Source organism: Diadema antillarum, unplaced genomic scaffold, assembly GCF_040938485.1.
Source record: "Diadema antillarum isolate AM-2024a unplaced genomic scaffold, OU_Dant_1.0 scf00000086, whole genome shotgun sequence".
In the NCBI taxonomy this organism is placed as follows: domain Eukaryota; kingdom Metazoa; phylum Echinodermata; class Echinoidea; order Diadematoida; family Diadematidae; genus Diadema; species Diadema antillarum.
This window is the reverse complement of record NW_027270975.1, coordinates 2951962-2970434: the sequence shown is the minus strand read 5'-3', so window position 1 is coordinate 2970434 and position 18473 is coordinate 2951962. Positions and strand designations below refer to the sequence as shown.

At 39.7% G+C, this 18473-nt stretch overlaps 1 long non-coding RNA gene across 1 annotated transcript; it reads right to left on the bottom strand.

Moving 5' to 3' along the window:
* Nucleotides 1-519: 519 nt before the first annotated feature.
* LOC139717996 (uncharacterized) lies at nucleotides 520-13010 on the bottom strand. The gene is made up of 3 exons (XR_011710016.1): nucleotides 12769-13010; nucleotides 8531-8840; nucleotides 520-559 (listed from the first exon to the last, which is right to left on the bottom strand). It is a non-coding gene; the product is annotated as an uncharacterized lncRNA (long non-coding RNA).
* Between the last annotated feature and the right edge of the window lie 5463 nt (nucleotides 13011-18473).

Here is an 18473-nt window from a genome sequence, read left to right as displayed (position 1 = left end):
TAAGACTATGATGAGTTTTAAGATACTGCATAATTTTCCCCCCAAACTATATATGTCTGTTAATATTTCTCCATGGAGGTAAGGCTTATGCATGGTGCCCATTGGTACAAAATTGTATCATCCTAGCAATAATAATGGCCAAGTTTGGTAACAAATTGACCGATATGCTTTTATGAAGCTGGAAATGTGAAAATTGGGCCAAAATCTGGTATCCCATTGGAACAATTTTGCATCCATACTCTTAGAATTGCATTGCAGGTAGTTGAAGAAGAAATGTACAAATTACACACAATGCAGGACAAATAATTGTGTTAGCTCGGTTGAGTCCTTGGCTTATAAAGCAATGATGACAATATGACCTACTTTAATACTGACAAGAAACTACACTTAAGCTAGACTTCCTGCCTACAGCACATACAGCTGTGATTTATCCTTATTACTTTATTGTTTTTGTTTTTAAGTACAAAGGTTCAGTATAAATCACATACCTGCCATGTCACATTGATTTGTCCAGGAGCATTTGGGGTTGCTGAGACAAGGATTGGGGAGGCACTAGGACCTGAACACAAATGAACAGAGAAGATGATCATCTTGTGACATATGCACAACTTTTGCCATTCAAAGAAGTCTATAGTGATGGATCAAACATACATTCAAATATCCTTTTTCCCCCCTAATTTTTCCTATTTGCTTGCAATACCATCAGTTTACTGCATAGGAAACATCAGTGCACATCTGCCAAAAGAATAGGCTCATTGAAAACATAGTACATCAATGGAATTAGAATATCAATGATGGTTGAACTAGTGATAAACAATACAAAGTGGGGCCTGGGCTTCCGGAACACAGTCTGAATTTGGTTAACAGAATCAACTGTTTATCTTGTATAAATGCCTACGATACAGCAAATTTCCTTGTTGTATCATGACCAGATAGAGACACATAGAATAGTTCTGATTCTACAGAGTAGGAGAGAAAAGATTTTAAAGAACATCTTGTTTGATTCATGTCATTTATTTCACATTTCACAACAAAGATATGAAAGTAATGGGATAATGATATACCATGACCACTAATTTAATGTGCCCATCATCCTATATTACATGGCTTTGATAAACATGCCAATTTTAATGCTTTAGAGCATTAAAAGTATGCCTGCAGACGATGGCCAAAAAGTGGCTTTAAAAAGGCTCAACTGGCAACTATCGTATAACAAGCAAATGTTAACTTTTTAAAAAAGTATACATCCTGACAATATCCCACATGAAATTTACCCCCCAAAAATCTAATCGGAACATGCTCAAATGACGTCATCAAAATGGCTTCTTAAGAACTGCAATTTTGCTAGAGTAATTGTCACTTTGACATCTCTAATGATAAAAATGGAATATTTCGGAAAGAAAGTGATTCTAGCTACAGTAATGCTATTTCTCATGTACCTCAGGTCATCAGCAATCAATCATGCTCATTTTCAGTTGAGCTGGTGAGTTGTACGCATACCAATAGCGTTTCTATAGCAACCTTACACTGACGTAGTAGAAATAAACAAAAATTTTCATGATAATTGTCTAATTTTCATTTAGTTTGTTGAAATATAATAAGAATGTCTAAATATATGTTTTTTGATGTGTCTTGTTGGTTTCAGCGAAGTGCCAAACCAATTTCTGTCTTAATCATGTGTTGATATGGGGGAAATATAGTCATTGCCATGGTAACGCTTTCATGAAAAAACCCTAAATGATAAAATGTAATTCTTTCTACGCAAATAGTTATAAATTAAGCTTAATAACTTTCAAATAAGTAGGTGCCCAGTAAAAGTATCCAGTCACTAGATGACTCAACTCATTGTAAGGCTAACCATGGTCACCAAAATTGTTTCCATGGCAACGAGAAAGAGCTTTGGAAACAGGCTTAGGCAATGCAATGAGAGTGCAATTTCAACATATCTGTCAAGTGTCATTTTGCTTGTGTATTCTATTTATTAAAATATATTAATATGGATGTCACACTTGAGGTAAAGAACTATGTGACAATCTGTATTGATTACATTGCATTTCTTGGAAACAAACGTGCCCTTACTATAAGGCACGACAGCATGTACGTTTGAAACATTATATTCGCATTATAAGATAATATATGTTTTCTATATTGCCAAGAGGATAAAGGGCATTTTGGGGGCACGCGGCACCGGGTCGCCCTTCAATAAGCACCCTCTTTATCATGTAGATCTTGTAAGGTAAATCTTCTTCTATCATTTCGATGACTTTTCATTGATGTAAGAGTGTATTTGCTGCATTGCCGGACCTATTTTAAAACCATTCACGTTAGAAAAACTGTATTTGCGTTACTAATATCCGTATTTTGTAATAAAGGCCGTGAGCATAGGTGTAAATTTAGACACCTCCCTAAAGATTACCTTTGAATGTTCACCTTTTTGACAATGTAGTTATTGTAGAGCAATGCTTCCTCTTGTAATTAGTTGCATTTTTGGATACAAAAGTGCCTTTGCTATACGGCACGATGGAATTTCGAAAACATGTACGTTTGGAACATATTATATTTGCGTTATATGATATTATAATGTTTTCTATATTACGGTGAGGGTGGAGTATTTTTGGCACATCCCACAGGGTTGCCGTTTAATGCGCACCCTCTTCACCGTATAGATCTTGTAAAGTTAAGTCTCTTCTATCATTTCCATTACTTCCCATCGATGAAAATTGTATTTGCTGTATTACCGGGACTACTTTTACAATCATTCACGCTAGAACAATGGTATTTGCGTTGCTAGTAATGTGTTCTGTAACAAGAGGGTAAGCTTAGGTGTGAATTTGGTCACTTCCCAAGGGTTTAATTTTGAATGTTCACCCTTTTGACAATATAGTTATTGTAGAGCAATGTCTCCTCTATTAATAAGTTGTATTTCTTGGACACAAAAGTGCCTTTGCTGTACGGCACGATGGCATTTTGAAGACATACACGTTTGGAACATATATATATTCGCATTATATGATTTTATATGTCTTATATATTGAAGTGAGGGTGGAATATTTTTTGGCACATACCACAGGGTTGCCATTTAATGTGCACCCTCTTCACTGCATAGATCTTGTAAAGTTAAACCTCTTCTATTATTTCCATGACTTTTCATTGTTAAAAAGTGTATTTGCTATATTGCCGGAAATGCTTTTAAAACCATCCACACTAGAACAACGGTGTTTGCGTTGCTAATATCTATATTTTGTCTTAAGGGGGCTTGAGCGTAGGTGTACCTTTGGACAATTCTTATGGGGTTGTCTTTTAATGTTCACCCTCTTGACGATATGGATATTGTAGAGCAATGTCTCCTCTATTAACTACAACATATTTTTGAAACAAAAGTGCCCTTGATTTACGGCACGATCGAAGTTTGAAAACACGTACGTTTGGAACATATAGTGTATTTGCGTTAATAATATTCAATGTTTTCTATATTGCCATGAGGGTGGTGTACTTTGGCGGCACATCCCACAGGATTGGCATTTAATGTGCATCCTGCCACTAAATAGATATTTTGAAGCAATGCTTCTCCTATCATTTCCACGACATTCATTGATATAAAAGTGTGTAGCTGTATTGCTGCAACTACTTCTAAAACCATGCTCGAAAGAACGTCGGTATTTGTGTTCATAGTATCCGTGTGATGTAATTACGGGTCTTGAGCGGCGGTGTAATTTTGGACATTTCCCAAGGGATTGCTTTTGAATGTTTACCCTTTTGACAATGTAGTTAATGTAGAGTATTTTTCTTTTTGTAATTATATTGCATTTCTTACAAACAAAAGGGCAATTGCTGTACAACCGTAATGATCGGGACAATGTGAAGGCATGAAAAATTGAAACATATTTGTGCTATATGCTAGTGCATGTTTCTTATATTGCCCTGGGGTTAGATGATTTTGAACACATCCCACACGTTGCCGTTGAATGTGCACCCCTTTGACTATTATGATGATTGTAAAGCAGTGTCTCTACCATTTAAAAATCATGAAAGGTAAAGTGTCTTTATTTACCACTTGGCAAAACGACTTTACATGCATGTACAAGTGAGTTTGCTTTGGCATATAATGCATGTTTTGTTAATCTGTTTCGGGACCACGACGGTCAGGGTAGGGGTAATCTGGGCACTTCCCAAGGGCTTGACAAAATAAATATTGTAAAGCAATGTGTCCTATATCACCTTAATTGTATTTTACGAAAATAAAAGAGTATGTGCTACACAGGCAGAAGAGCTTTTCAGAGGTATGTAACCATGGAACAATTTTCTCGGTTGTATACTGCATGTTTTTCATCGCCTTTAGGATGCATGGAGTTATTTTGAGCACCTCTCCTAAGGTGGTCCCTGCATGTGAACCCTTTGGGCTGCATAGATATTGTAGATCAATGTTGTTGTTTTATCTCTACTCCGGCAATTTTTATAGAAAGAAAAAGTGTCTTAATATGGCAGGAATCCAATTCAATACAATTCAATCTAATTTTTATTTCATTTTCATCAAGAACAGATAGACATCACTTTCTTTGTAGCAGAAAATGAGGTGCGTAAAACTATGTTGAATGATTATAGCACCATACGATAATTATACATAAACATAAAACTCAAGTGATAGTCATAAAACTCAAGGAACAACTTTTTTTTTTAGACATGCACTTTTGGAACGCCTGTAATTGCGTTGATATTTGTGTTACAAAGGGTCATGTATAGAGGCAATTAATGTGGGTACTTCCCATATAGTACGCTCCCTTCGAATGATAACCACTTTAACTATGTCAGTGTAAGTCAAAATTGCAGAGCAATATATCGTCTGTTGACTCCACTGAATTTCATTAAATAAAAGTTTCTTTGCTAGAGGACCAGAAGGACTGTTTAAAGGCATGTACCCATAGAACATAATTATGTATTTGCGTTGGTACATGATTATTGCATGTCTTAGACTGCCTTTGGGTGGGGTAATTTTGGGCACCCTCCACGTGGGTGTCTTCGTATGTGAACCATTTTTACCCTATAGATATTGTAGAACAAAAATTCTTCTATAACGTCCACTGAATTTTAATGGAAATGAAACGAAAAGGACGTTATGCACAGAGTTTTTTCGCTTCAAACAGCTGTATTCACGTGTGTATAATTATGTTTTGTACCGGGCCGTGAGGGCATAGGGATGAATTCGGGTACCTCCCTACGAGTCGCTTTGACTGTGCACCACATTTTAAAGCTAATTATACACATTGTAGGAAAATGTCTCTGTCAATGTCAATTCTATTTCATGGAAATAAAAGAGTCTTTGCTAGACGGCCAAACGACTTAAAAATTAAATCTCGTACGCTTAAAATAACGGAAATCGCATTGGTTGATGCATGTTGTGTAAATGGTCGTGGGGATAATATGATCGATTGGGGTGACTTTGGGCACTACCTACAGGGTTTCCTTTGACTGTGCCATCTTCATATCTCAAAACTCTCAAGGATGCAAGAGATGAATCATCAAGATTCGAGCAAACCACCCTCCAAATAGAGTTCATTCATTACAAAATTAGACAAATTATAGATGTTGACACTTGTTTAATTTCGTACTTTGATTCTATGTAATTAATGGATCAGCTATCATTATCTGTCTGATAACAAACTGTAATTTTATGATATTAATTATTCATGCTAGTTTACTAAGGCTGTAAAGTTTGTTTTTGATGAAGAGAAACTGAAATATCATATTTGAACACTCTTGCTATGCTCATATCGGGCACTTTGATGCATTAGAATATTCCGTTGGCTCGGAACCCTTTGCATATTATGCAAGAGGCCCAGATTATATACGTGGAAATGTTTGCATCGCACTAACTCACATTGCAAACATAGGTTTCAACATTTTCGGTGATCCGATGTGAAACCTAGAAGCATTGTTTTCATAGAAACACTGTATTTTGATCATTATGAGAGCCAATTTGCATACTATGCAAGTGAGGCCCAGATTATATACATGGAAATGTTTGCATCGCACTAACTGACATCGTAAACATAGATTTCAGAATTTTCGGTGTTCCAGTCTCAATCCTAGAAGCATCGTTTTCATGGAAACACTGTATTTTTATCATTAGGCCTATGGGAGCTAATTTGCATATTATGCAAATGAGGCCCAGACTATGTTTCATGGTGAATGTTTGCATCGCACTAACTGACATTGTAAACATAGGTTTCAACACTTCCGGTGTTCCAATCTAAAATCTAGAAGTATAGTTTTCATGGAAACACTGTATTTTTATCATGATGGGAGCTAATTTGCATATTATGGAAATTTAGCCACTTTGCCCCACTGGATTTCTTGGGACTTGAGTAAGGTATTTAGGAGCCCATAGCAAGTAGCACTGCAGTGGAATTTCCTACTGCAATTAGTAGCGGGTGAAACCCTATTTTGACTGGACTAATGTGATCTATGACAAAATGTGTATCCAGTTTCTGTTAACAGTGCTTCATTTCTTTCAGAAGTACAGTATTTGTTGTAGTAGTCCATCGAGTATAATGAGCTTGCTTTCAGTTGGTATCATACAGAAGTCCATGCAAGACCCGTTTCACCAACATTGATTTCATTGAGATCAGTGTCAATTAGTGTTTTCAGTTTCACTTAGCAAGTCCTAGTGACTGAAACATACCAATCAGAAAAGTGAGATAGCGAGAATGAAACCAGTGAAGTGAAAATGAAACCAATGAGAAGTTTGTTGAAACACCCTACAGGACTGCAAGAAAGGAACAGCCATGAACTAACCATTTTTATTGGGAGTGGGGGCTGAGGTGGAGGAGGGTCTCATCTTATGAGAAATTGACTTAATCTATGTTCTATGCCTAATTGGCTTGAACGAAAAGTCAGCTTGTCTTATGATTGTGCCAAATGCAAAACGAAAAACAACAAAAAAATCCAGCTACTGAGATGGAATATACATAATACACCACTAATAACGAAAATTGTGATATCTGGACAGCTGTTATATACAGGCAAGTTTGAGTGTAACCATGGTAGCTATGGTCTCTCACAGGTTAGGTCTCAACTCCAGTCAATTAAATTTACATACTTAAATTTAAAATGGTGTTTATCGTTGAGAGGGTGTTGCATTTTTTGTTTGAGAAAAAAACAATGTTTTCAGTATAAAGTTGCCATAGAAATGACCTAATTTGGGCTCATATTTTTTGAAAAAGAGGTCACAAATGGGCCCAATTTTGCTTGAAGAAAGGCAGGAAATAAGAAATACATACACTGGCAACTTATCTCATGATTAATGTCAGTTGTATAGTGAACACTTGAGATATCCTAAAATTTCCATTCATTTTCCTGGTTTGGGGGTGGCCATACTGATGACGTCATTTGGGCATGTTCCGACGCAGAAATTCTGGGTAAATTTTACTGGTAAGTTTGTTAAGACATATACTTTCAAAAAATTACAAAATTTGTTTGTTATACGATAGTTGCCAGTTGACCCCCAAATTCAGGCTCAATCTGCTGGCCTAAAGGGGATGGGGGCTATTGAAACTATCCTCATTGTACTACAAATGCATTCACAATTTTCTCAACCAAGACATCTGTATTAAATAATAAATTGTTAGAATTTTTTCCTGGCCTTTGACCCTTGACCTTTGACCCTATGACCTTAAAATTCCCAAGAGATTCACTGTCAGGCAGAACATGCATAAATATTAGTTTCATGATGATACCTTAAGCCATTTCCGAGATATGGAGGGAGAAGTGAAATTTAGCACTTTCACTTGACCTTTGACCTTTTGGCCTTTGACCTTCTTGGCCAAAAACTTCTTAGAGACTCTCTATTGGGTAATACATGTGTACACCAAGTTTCAAGAAAAATCCTGCAGGCACTGCATAAATATGATGGAAAAAAGTGAAATTTAATGATTTGACCTTGACCTTTGACCCCCTGATCTTTGACCTCATGACCCAAAAATTCCCTAGATAATCACAACCAGTCAGTACATGCATATGCGCTATGTTCCATGGAGATACCTGGAACCAATTCCGAGATATGGAGGGGAAAAAAATATGAAATTTTAATATTTTATTTGACCTTTGAACTTTGACCTCATGACCTGAAACTCTTACTAGAAAATCTTAATTGGGTAATACATGTATGCACTAGGTTGCAAGAAAATACCTCCAGGCATTGCATAGATATGGGGGGAAATAGTGAAATTTTGAGCATTTGACCTTGACCTTTAACCTTAAGCATTTGGACCCAAAAGTTGATAGGCACAACTTCACCTCCTCATACATATACCTGCAAAAGTTTCATTAGGATAACTCAAACAATTTTTTTAGTTATGCTGACCACAAACTTGATTACGGACGGACAGAAGGACAGACGGACGAAAGAACGGACAACCTGAAAACATAATGCCTCTGGCGACACTTCGTGGCGGAGGCATGAAAACTGTGTTATCTTAATATTGGTTAGATATTAATATGAAAAATTATAAGATTTCTGATTAAATGAACTTACTTGCACACTTGGTTGCTGTTAGGGATGTATTGGACCTAGGTCCCGTCCCTCCTGGACCCTCCCTGACCGCTGCTACACTGACCTCATAGTCAGTGTCTGGTTCTAGACTAGTAAATTCAGCAGATGTCATTGAGGGTGCTACCATTTTGTCCATCATTCCAGTTTCCACCAGGAATCCTGTAATAGGTGATGTATTCTGTTACAGGTGGGTCTCCAATATCAGTCTGCTCATTCCAAGCCATCCACTCAATGGTAAAAGAGGTGGATGTTGATGCAGTCACTGTTGGGGCAGCTTCAAGTACAGGCAGCACTGTGAAAGACATATCACAGAAACATCAAAAAGGAATTAAACAAAAGAAACTGATCTTAAGATGTCTGTATGTAATTGTAGAAGGTACAATGAAAGGACGAAACTATAAAAATATCACTGAAGGTGATTAATACCCCCGCCCCGTGACGACAGTCTCACCCAAGGAAATTACAGCACTTGGTGAAAAACATGCATTGAAGACAGTATATGACATGGCACAAACACACACTGAGATAACTTATTTCAAAAAACAGAATACATGCAATAACAGAGGTTAATGTGTATTGGTACTCGTCAAAAAAGTTGTAATCTTACCAGAGTATTTGTGTGTGCCACATTTCATAAGCTTTTGTCAAAAAACTGAGGAATTAGTTCAATCCACAAGATCTTTCCTTGATCTTCCGCCATTCATATGCCCGTTACCATGGCAACGCAGCTTCCGACACGTCCAAAAAAATATGTCTTGCACATCTTCCACCAAGACCAATGTGTGTGCCACATTTCATGAGCTTCAGTCGAATACAGAGGAAGTAGTTCAATCCGCAAGATCTTTCCTTGATCTTCCGCCATTCATATGCCGTTACCATGGCAACGCAGCTTCCGACATGTCCAAAAAAATATGTCTTCCACATCTTCCCACCAAGATCAAGGTGTGTGTGCCACATTTTCATAAGCTTCGGTCAAAAAAACTGAGGAAGTAGTTAAATCCGCAAGATCTTTCCTTGATCTTCTGCCATTTAATATGCCGTTACCATGGCCAACGTACTTTCGGGTACTGTCGAAAAAATGCGTCTTGCACATCTACAACCAAAGGCACACATCTGTACCAAGTTTCATGGAAATTGGGCAAAAAACTGAGGAAGTAGTTTTGCAAACACAAAATTTTCCATCATTTTGGCTCATAATATGTGAGCTGTTACCATGGCAACATACTTTTTGTCACTGTCAAGAAATGTGTCATGCTGACCTATATCCTAAGACAAACATTCAATATGAATTCCATGAGAATTGGAAGAACACTGATGAAGCAGTTTTGCCATGAAGCATTTTGCCCTATATTTTACCAATAACAATGCCGTTACCATGGCAACGCACTTTTTGCCACTGCGGAAAAATATGTGTCTTGCACATTAACATATTCAGATGAACATCTGTACCTAATTTTTATAAAAATTGATCAAAAACTGTGGGAGGAGTTCGCGACGCAAGATTTGTACCCATTTTTTGCCCATAATATGCCGTTACCATGGCAACGTACTTTTGAGTACTGTCAAAAAATACGTCTTGCACATCTACAACCCAAGGCACACATCTGTGCCAAGTTTTATGGGAATTGGTTGAAAACTGAGCAAGTAGTTCGCGACGCAAGATTTGCAACGGACCGACCGCCCGACCGACCGCCCGACCGTCCGCTGATTTCTATATACCCCCTTCAAACTTCGTTTGGCGGGGGTATAAATATAAGACTATACTGGCTTTAACAGAATTTAACATTATACTTGGGACTCTGGTATCGAAAAGAAATCCTGAAAGAGTCACATGTTTGTATACACACATCTTATGATTTTCTTTTCCCTTCTGAGCTGGGAACTGAGTCAAAAGTTGGTTTGAATTCAGATGTATTCTTGTAGCATGCAAAATTCATGTACTGATCGTGACCATGAATCCAAAGAATAAAGCGTGAAAGGTTCTGAAGTTATCTTTTGAGTGTTCACTCTCACATATTTGCTCTTTTTTTCTTTTATGGGGGTCACACATAATGCTTCACGTATCCATTGCAGTCACAATAGCAATTTAATGTGATAATATTGTCTGTTTGTAAGAAAAAAAGAAACATAAAAAAAACCCCTGAAGAAATACATTGAGATAAAAAAGATACTGATAAGAATTACAAACAGTCAACGTTAAAAGCCTGCATAAATCATTCTTATTCATACATGAGTGATATTTGCCTGATTTGCCGTGTAACCAAATTTCAATTAACTTTCATAAATGTCAACTTTAATCAATATTTCATTCATAATTAGCATCAGATGTGTTGGTCAGTTAGTCCTGAAATCATCTGCATCATCTGTACCATGCACTTCAAGATTTCAAGAAATTAAATCCTGAGACACTGCAAATTAAGTAAACATTGTGCAGGTCTTGTGATTTGATATAAATGAAACATAAACAAAATAAGATATTCTAAGAATGCATCTTATTCTTATTCTGAGCACTACGGGGAAAACTCCAATGCCCCATGCAGTCTATTCACTGTAACAGCAAGAAGCGTTCACTGTTTTCCTACAGGATTTTTTTTTTCAGTGGCAGAAGTTTGCCCCAACCTTGTGACACTTACTGTGGCAGCCCCCTCTCCCCATCCCACTTTAGCTCCACCAATTTCCCTAGTTTCTGTTCCTAATATCTTTTAGGAAAGTATAGGCTCATGCCTGATAGACTAGGACTATCTTCTACCATAAGTTGGTAGGTTAGCACTGTCACTATGCTATGCAAGAAAAGGCCTCAGCATTACAGTGAGTACACAGATATGCAGGATTAAGCAGAACTTATGAATATTCATGAAATCTCAAGTGTTATGAATAGTTAGTCATGTCTTCATCTGCATCATTACTTTATATTATGACACTACACACGCAAGTCCGAATTTTGAAAGCACAATTTATACTTCTGATTTCCTCTTTACTCTACAGGCTTTTTAAACAGAACATGAAGAACATGAAGAAAGTTTGCTTCAAATTTGTTAGGCATGCAGCTGTTCAGCAAATCAAATGGGGGGGGGGGGGGGGATCATACATACTTATATTATACAGACAGAAGATCTACATAATGCATTTTCATTTCTTTACTGTCACCTCTTTTGTTTCCACTGCAGTTTTCAGAGGTCACTGGTCACCTTCCCCATTGGGCTTTTGAGGCTATTCTTCACCATCAATGAACAACTTTAGGTCCCATCCAAAAAAAGGAATATATCCCAAAGAACCTTAATTCAGCAGTTTGGAATCCACCATAACATTTGAAAGTCAGCAAATAATCTTCTTTGTTTATTGGAGGACACACTGGTCCCTGCAAATCTGTGTATTAAAACCATCTATTGACAATGAAGGATTCTTTCCAACTCTGACAAATATCATCTCTGGTTATATCTTTTGAAGAAGATAACCCCCAATAGTTTTGTTTTCTGGTGCCAATCCAAAATATTTAGACTAATCTTGGTAACCCTACAGGACACTTAATGGCACTTATATTTATGTCACCAAGATATCTACATATCTGGCTCTTGAGAAGGAGAATTTTGTATCTCAACTTATTACATGATATTGGGGGCCCTCCTTTGAGACCCTAATGGTTACAGTATCCAAATTGAAAAGTTGACATCACGTTCCAAATTTGGCTGAATTCTACCTAGATGCATACAAAAAATTGATGAGAAAGATTACAATTTTCTCTCCTCATTTTTCCTCACCTCTATCCTTTGGCCCCTCAGGGATGTGATATACATACACCGTGTACATTGTGAACACCCACAGCTTTTATGCTATACCAATCAGATCACTTGTGTGCTGCAAACTTATTCTTATCAGACTCTGGCTTACTAAAGCAGAAACAGTTGTAAAATTTGATTGTTTTTAATCAAGTCTATTGGCAGGTTATTATTCCATATGAAAAACTTGAAATATTTCTTCACTGGGGAGTGATTATGGAGTATGATTGAAACAGATATTTTTCTATGCAGAAGAAAATGATAAAGTTTCAAAGACTATAATAAATTATCGAGTAATGCAAGATGCATGACAATTGTATGGAGCACGATGAAGTGTAATTGTAACCTTTAGCAAGCATCAGGCTTGAGTGAGTTGCAAATGTCCTGTGTCACACATCTCATAATGGCTAAAAATGCTTGACACATTTTAAACATATGTCTTACCGTATGTCATTGCATCAGCTGTAAAGGTTGCTCGGTCTCCATATAGGGCACACTGATATTCTCCAGAGGCCACTTGATTAACTGTATAGACTATCATACGCTTAACTCCAGATGCATCCAAGGAACTCTGATTGTGACTGATGCCAAAACCATCCTGCCCACCATCCCTGAGTCGGTAGAAACTGATATCTCCTGCATCAGGTGGTGGGTCTCCTTCAACAATACAGGTGAAGGATGAAGGCTGGTTTGGATTCACTTTGACATTTATGGAGACACTAATAATTCCTGAAAGGAAAGAAAATAACAGGTGCGCTATAATACATAAGAACTACTCACTGTCTCACAGTTTAAACACACAATTTCTGCACAACCTGGCTCAAGTGATCCATTTCAGAGGTGATTAGATAACAATTTTACACAGCATCCCTGTATGCATTGTTTCTCATCTTCTTCCCATTACAACTTTATGAGCAAATTTTAAGCTGAACAGGGTGCATCGCTCTTAAACAAATATCAAGTTCATTTTTGGGGGGTAAAAAGTTGATGTTTTCACATTGTGTGACTGCTCAATTTTGTATCTATGAACCGAAGGCTATTTGTAACATTTTTATAATGTTAATCCATGAATACGTGCAAAAAGTCCTAACTACTCCCACTTCACTTTCAAATCATTTATAATAACACTGATGATAATAGAAATGGTAAAATAATGATGATGATGATAATGGAAGTCTGTCGGGTTCGGCAATGATGTCAGTGACGCCAAAGGCGGATGCGCAAACGCAGCCACATCACACAACAGCAGAAGAAGGGTCAGGGATCCTCTCTTTGTGCGCTTTTCACTTCTGGTCCAAGTTCTTGAGGTGCTTTTCCTCAAACAGTCTAACACCCTTTTGGACAGCTGGACGCCAGGTAGTGTGGTCGGAGGCAAGCAATTGACATCCATGGGCTGAAATGCTGCAGGCATCAAGGGAAGTTTTCAGGCTGTCCTTGTACCGCTTCAGTGGCCTTTCAAGGTTTCTTAATCCTAAAGGCAGCTCAGAGAAGAAGATCATCTTTGGTAGACCTGCATCATCCATTCGGACTACATCGACCCACCAGAGCTGGGCCTTCATGATGAGGGCTTCGATCCTGGGCATTTCAGCTCTGTGAAGCACCTCAGTGTTGGAGACTCTGTCCTGCCAGGGAATTCCCAGGATTGGAGGTGGAACTGGTCAAGTACGCAGATTTGGCTCCTATACTGCATCCACGTCTCACAGTCATAGAGCAGAGAGGTAATGAGTGCCTTGTAGACTGCCAGCTTGGTGGAGAATCTAATGCCTTGTTTGCCCCATATGTTTCCAAAGTCTGCAAACGAAGTTCCTGCTTTTGCAGGCCTCTTGGAGACTTCTTTGTCCATGCTGCAGTTTGAAGACAAGCAGCTTCCCAGGCCAGGTGCAGGCTGAAGCATCACTTCTGTTTTTCGCAGGCTAATGGTTAGTCCGAAGGCTTTTGCTGCTTCTGCAAAACAAGTGGCAAGTTTTTGCAGGTCTGGTTCACTCAAAGCTGTAAGCGCACAATCGTCTGCAAACAGGAAGTCTCTCACTAGGGCCTCAAGGACTTTGGTTTTTGCTTCAGACGTCTAAGGTCAAAGAATTAGCCGTCACATCTGTAGTGAATAGTGACACCAGCATCACACTTGGACAGGGCGCAAAAGAGCATAGTAGCAAAAATTAGGCTGAAGAGTGTGGGAGCCATAGCACAGTCTTGCCTCACGTCTAAGAGACCGAGAATGGGTCAGAGACATCTCCGTTTTTCACAATGCGAACCATCGAGCCATCATGAAATGACTGGATGATCCTTGCGAGCTTTGATGGGCAGCCTAGCTCGGTCAAGATAGCCCACAGGCCCTCTTGGCTGATAGTGTCAAAAGCCTAAGTTTGTCAGATCCACGAAAAGGATGTAGAGGTTCTGGTTTTGTTCTCGGCACTTCTCTTGTAGCTGCCGTACTGCGAAGACCATGTCTATTGTAGCCCTGTTGATCCTAAATCTACACTGGCTCTTAAAGACCACATGGTTCAGCAAGTGGTGTGTGATGTGGTTCAGAATAACATGGGCCATGATCTTCCCTGCGATGCTCAGCAGTGACATACCTTTGTGGTTGTCACATAAAGCTCTGTTCCCCCCCCCCCCCCCCCCCCCCCCCGTTCTTGTACAGATGCACGATGTTGGTGTCCTTGACCTAGAACTGCCGTACTAGCTCAGTCAGCTTTATGGCAATAGCTTCACCTCCCTCTTTGAAGATCTATGGGGGTATTCCGTCAGGACCAGGTGCTTCCCCCGCATGCAGTTGCTCAATGGCCCCCTTGGTTTCTGCCTATGTTGGGGGTCATCAAGCGAGGCTACGACTGGGCGCTGTGGCATATCTTGAATGGCCTGTTGGTCGATCTGGGAAGGTCTGTTTAGCAGCTAGCTGAATTGTTCACTGCAGGGATGTATGATGTTGCTCTTCTCAATAAGCAGGGTATCATTGGTAGAGCGAACATTGAACGCCATTGCATTCGGCATAGAGCCACACACGTCTTTCAGACCGGCACAGAATTTCTTGGAGTTGTGCTCATCTGCGTACTGCTGTAGTTCTCCAGCCTTGTTTTCCCATCACGTGTCTTTCATCTGTCGCAGCTCTGTCTGCACCTTTCCTCTGATGTTCTTGAGGCGATCATGCTTAGCTTGGAAGTCTTTGTCTTTGAGCCAGGCTCTGAAGGCTACTTTCTTCTCTTGGAGGAGGGTGGTGATCTCCCTGTTGTTGTTGTCAAACCAGTCTTGGTGTTTCCTTTCCATGTAGCTTAGGGTCAGACTGGCAGAGTCATACACTAAATCCCAGAAGTTGGCCCAGGCCTTCTCATAGTTTCCTTCTGCTGACAGATGTTGAAGATGGTTCGCAAAGTTGGTTATGAGGGTCTCATTTCTGTTTGGTTCATTGAGCTCCTGGACAACCAGTTTCTTTTTAATATCAGCTTTCTGGCATCCGTGTCTGCTGACAATGGAAAAGGATGGTATGCACCTCAGCAGCAGGTGGTCTGTCCAGCAGTCAGCTCCCCTCATTGCCCTCGTGATGCAAACATCCTGAATGTCACAGTGCTTGGTGATCACATAGTCAATCAGGTGCTAGTGCTTGGATCTTGGGTGCATCCAGGTAGCTCTGTGAATGTCCAGCAGTTGGAATAGGGTCTTGGTGATGGTGAGTCTATGTTCAGCGCAGAGAGCGAGTAGCAGCTTGTTGGCTGTTGGTGTTCTCATGGCTGATGCCATGTGGCCCAATGACATCTGGCCAAGACTGGGCATCTCTGCCTACACAGGTATTGAAGTCCTTTAGTATCAGCAGCTTGTCGTCTTTGGGAACTGACCATAGCACTTTGGTGAGGTTCTGATTCCTCTTGGGAGGGACTTCAGGTTCTTGACCAGGGCTGTGCAAATGGCAAAGCCAGCTCCTGCTTTCCTGCGTTCATCCAGTGCCTTCCCTGACCAGAAGAAAGTGTATCCAGCTCCAGCCTCAGTGATCTCCCCTGTGTCTACAAGGCATGTCTCATTGAGGGCAGCAACATCAATGCTGTATCTCAGCAGTTCTCGACCCACAAGTGCTGTTCGACTTTCTGGTCTATTGCAGTTTTGGTTATTCATGAGTGTCCTGATGTTCCAGGCTCCATCACATAAGTTGCTTTCCGGCGGGAGGATTTTGAGTTCATCTTTCGTATTTCTTGTGTTTCAACCGTGTGGTAGATGACCAGTCAGCTGCCATATTCTGACAGGATGAAAATGAGGCAAGCTTTCTTTAGGTCACCTTTTCTAGACCCTTCCCCCTGAAGGGGAAGCAGTGCTGTCCCTGAAGAGGGCTGCTCTGTTGTCAGAATGCCTGCTGAACTATGCGCTTGCCCCGGTAGGCTGTAGAACGATGATTCTCGTTCTGATCGCCTGAAAGCACGTCCATGGCTAGCAGCTCCCAGTGCCATCTTGCACCTGCCACATTCACCACTCGTGTATGGTCATCAGGACTTGGAAGAAGACAAGAGACCCGTGGGTCTAGCGCTCACCTGAGTATCGCAAGTTCACCTTTCATGCAGTCACTAATCTAAATTATTCACAGCTCTACTAAAATTTGACCAGGCATTCTCAAGTAGAAGATAAAAATGTATAATAAGGGCCCAAATTTTTTTAAGATTCCCTAATTTGGGGGGATTGGGGCCCCCTGGGGCCCTCTGGGTGGGGCATGGTGCCCATTTTGATAAATTGAGATCCTGACCCCCTAGGGATGCTACCTGCCAAGTTTGACGAAAATCCATCGTGAGGTTTTCAGGAAGAAGATGAAAATGTACAATTCAGGCCCCCATTTGGACCTTCCCAACCCCCAACCCCAATCAAAGACCGCATAGTGTGTGCATGGAGCTCTTGCGTTGTAATTACAGGGGGTGTGTGGAGGAGCGCGCATTGAGGGCACATTTGCGCGCGTGATCATCATTTTGGCTTCTAACAACGCGTCTGATTGGATGGAATAACAATTAGATGGGAGGAACCTAAGATAATTATAGGGGACTTAGTCATACCTTAATTACGTCCTCAGAATACCGATTTTGCCCATGATTAAGGGCCTATTAACTTCTCGACTTAATAACGAAGTTAATTACAGACTTAATTAAGACCTCAGAATACCACCCCAGCTTACAAGGTAGAAAACCAGGGTCAAAAGGGACATTGTGGGTAAAACAACCTGATAAGGATGAATGTACTAGGCTGGATTTGAACTAAAGTTCCTTCATGCAGATGTTAAAACTCCAGTCCTATCTACCAGACAAAAGTGCTCCCATCATTAGAAATTTTTATTATAAGTTGCATTCTCTACACTACCTGTTTGACAGTCCCTCTCCACCCAGTTTGGTAGACACTGTCCTGTACAGATTCCTGACACTTTGTCACAGGTGCTTTCATCACAGTGGCAAGGCTCTATACACCCAAGGCCATAGAATGCTCCAGGGCACTCTGGTGGATCGTGCAAAGAAACGACAATGGATTCACTGATGTCAGTTACTCATACAAAAGTGAAAGGTAGAAACTTTGCACAATCAGTCAATATCACAAGAATGATGGTTTGATAATGTTCATTACCATTTGGTAGAGTTTGGCATGTATCAAATGATTATTTGAGTATCACTAGGCATTGATAATAGTTTACATGATTTATTTCTGATTTCAAGAAAGCTATTTCAAAGGAACAGATGGGATACAAGACCATTATTAAGATGTATAGTCCGCCAGCAAAAACTAAGAAAAAAACAAACAGAAACGCAGGTCACACATACAGAATAAAACTAAAAGGCAATTAGAGCTAGTTTAACCAGATTTTGTTAACTTATACCAGATACAGACTAGAAATATCACTAAAGGTGATTAACACCCTTGCTTCAGCAACTGAGATGCCTATGAAAAAGAATTGAATCAGGGTTCCATCGTGTGTGTATGTGTGTGTGTGTGCGTGTAGTACCTTGTGAGTACCTTGTGAGTACCTTGTGGGTTTGACTGCTTCACAATTGTGGAAGTAGTTCACTCCTCAAGATTTACAAGAAAATATACTGTTACCATGGCAATGCCTTGCCGGGTACAAATGCAAAGTGTGTCATTGCATAACTATACCTTAAATCATTATACATACCAAATTAGAAAAAAAAAATAGC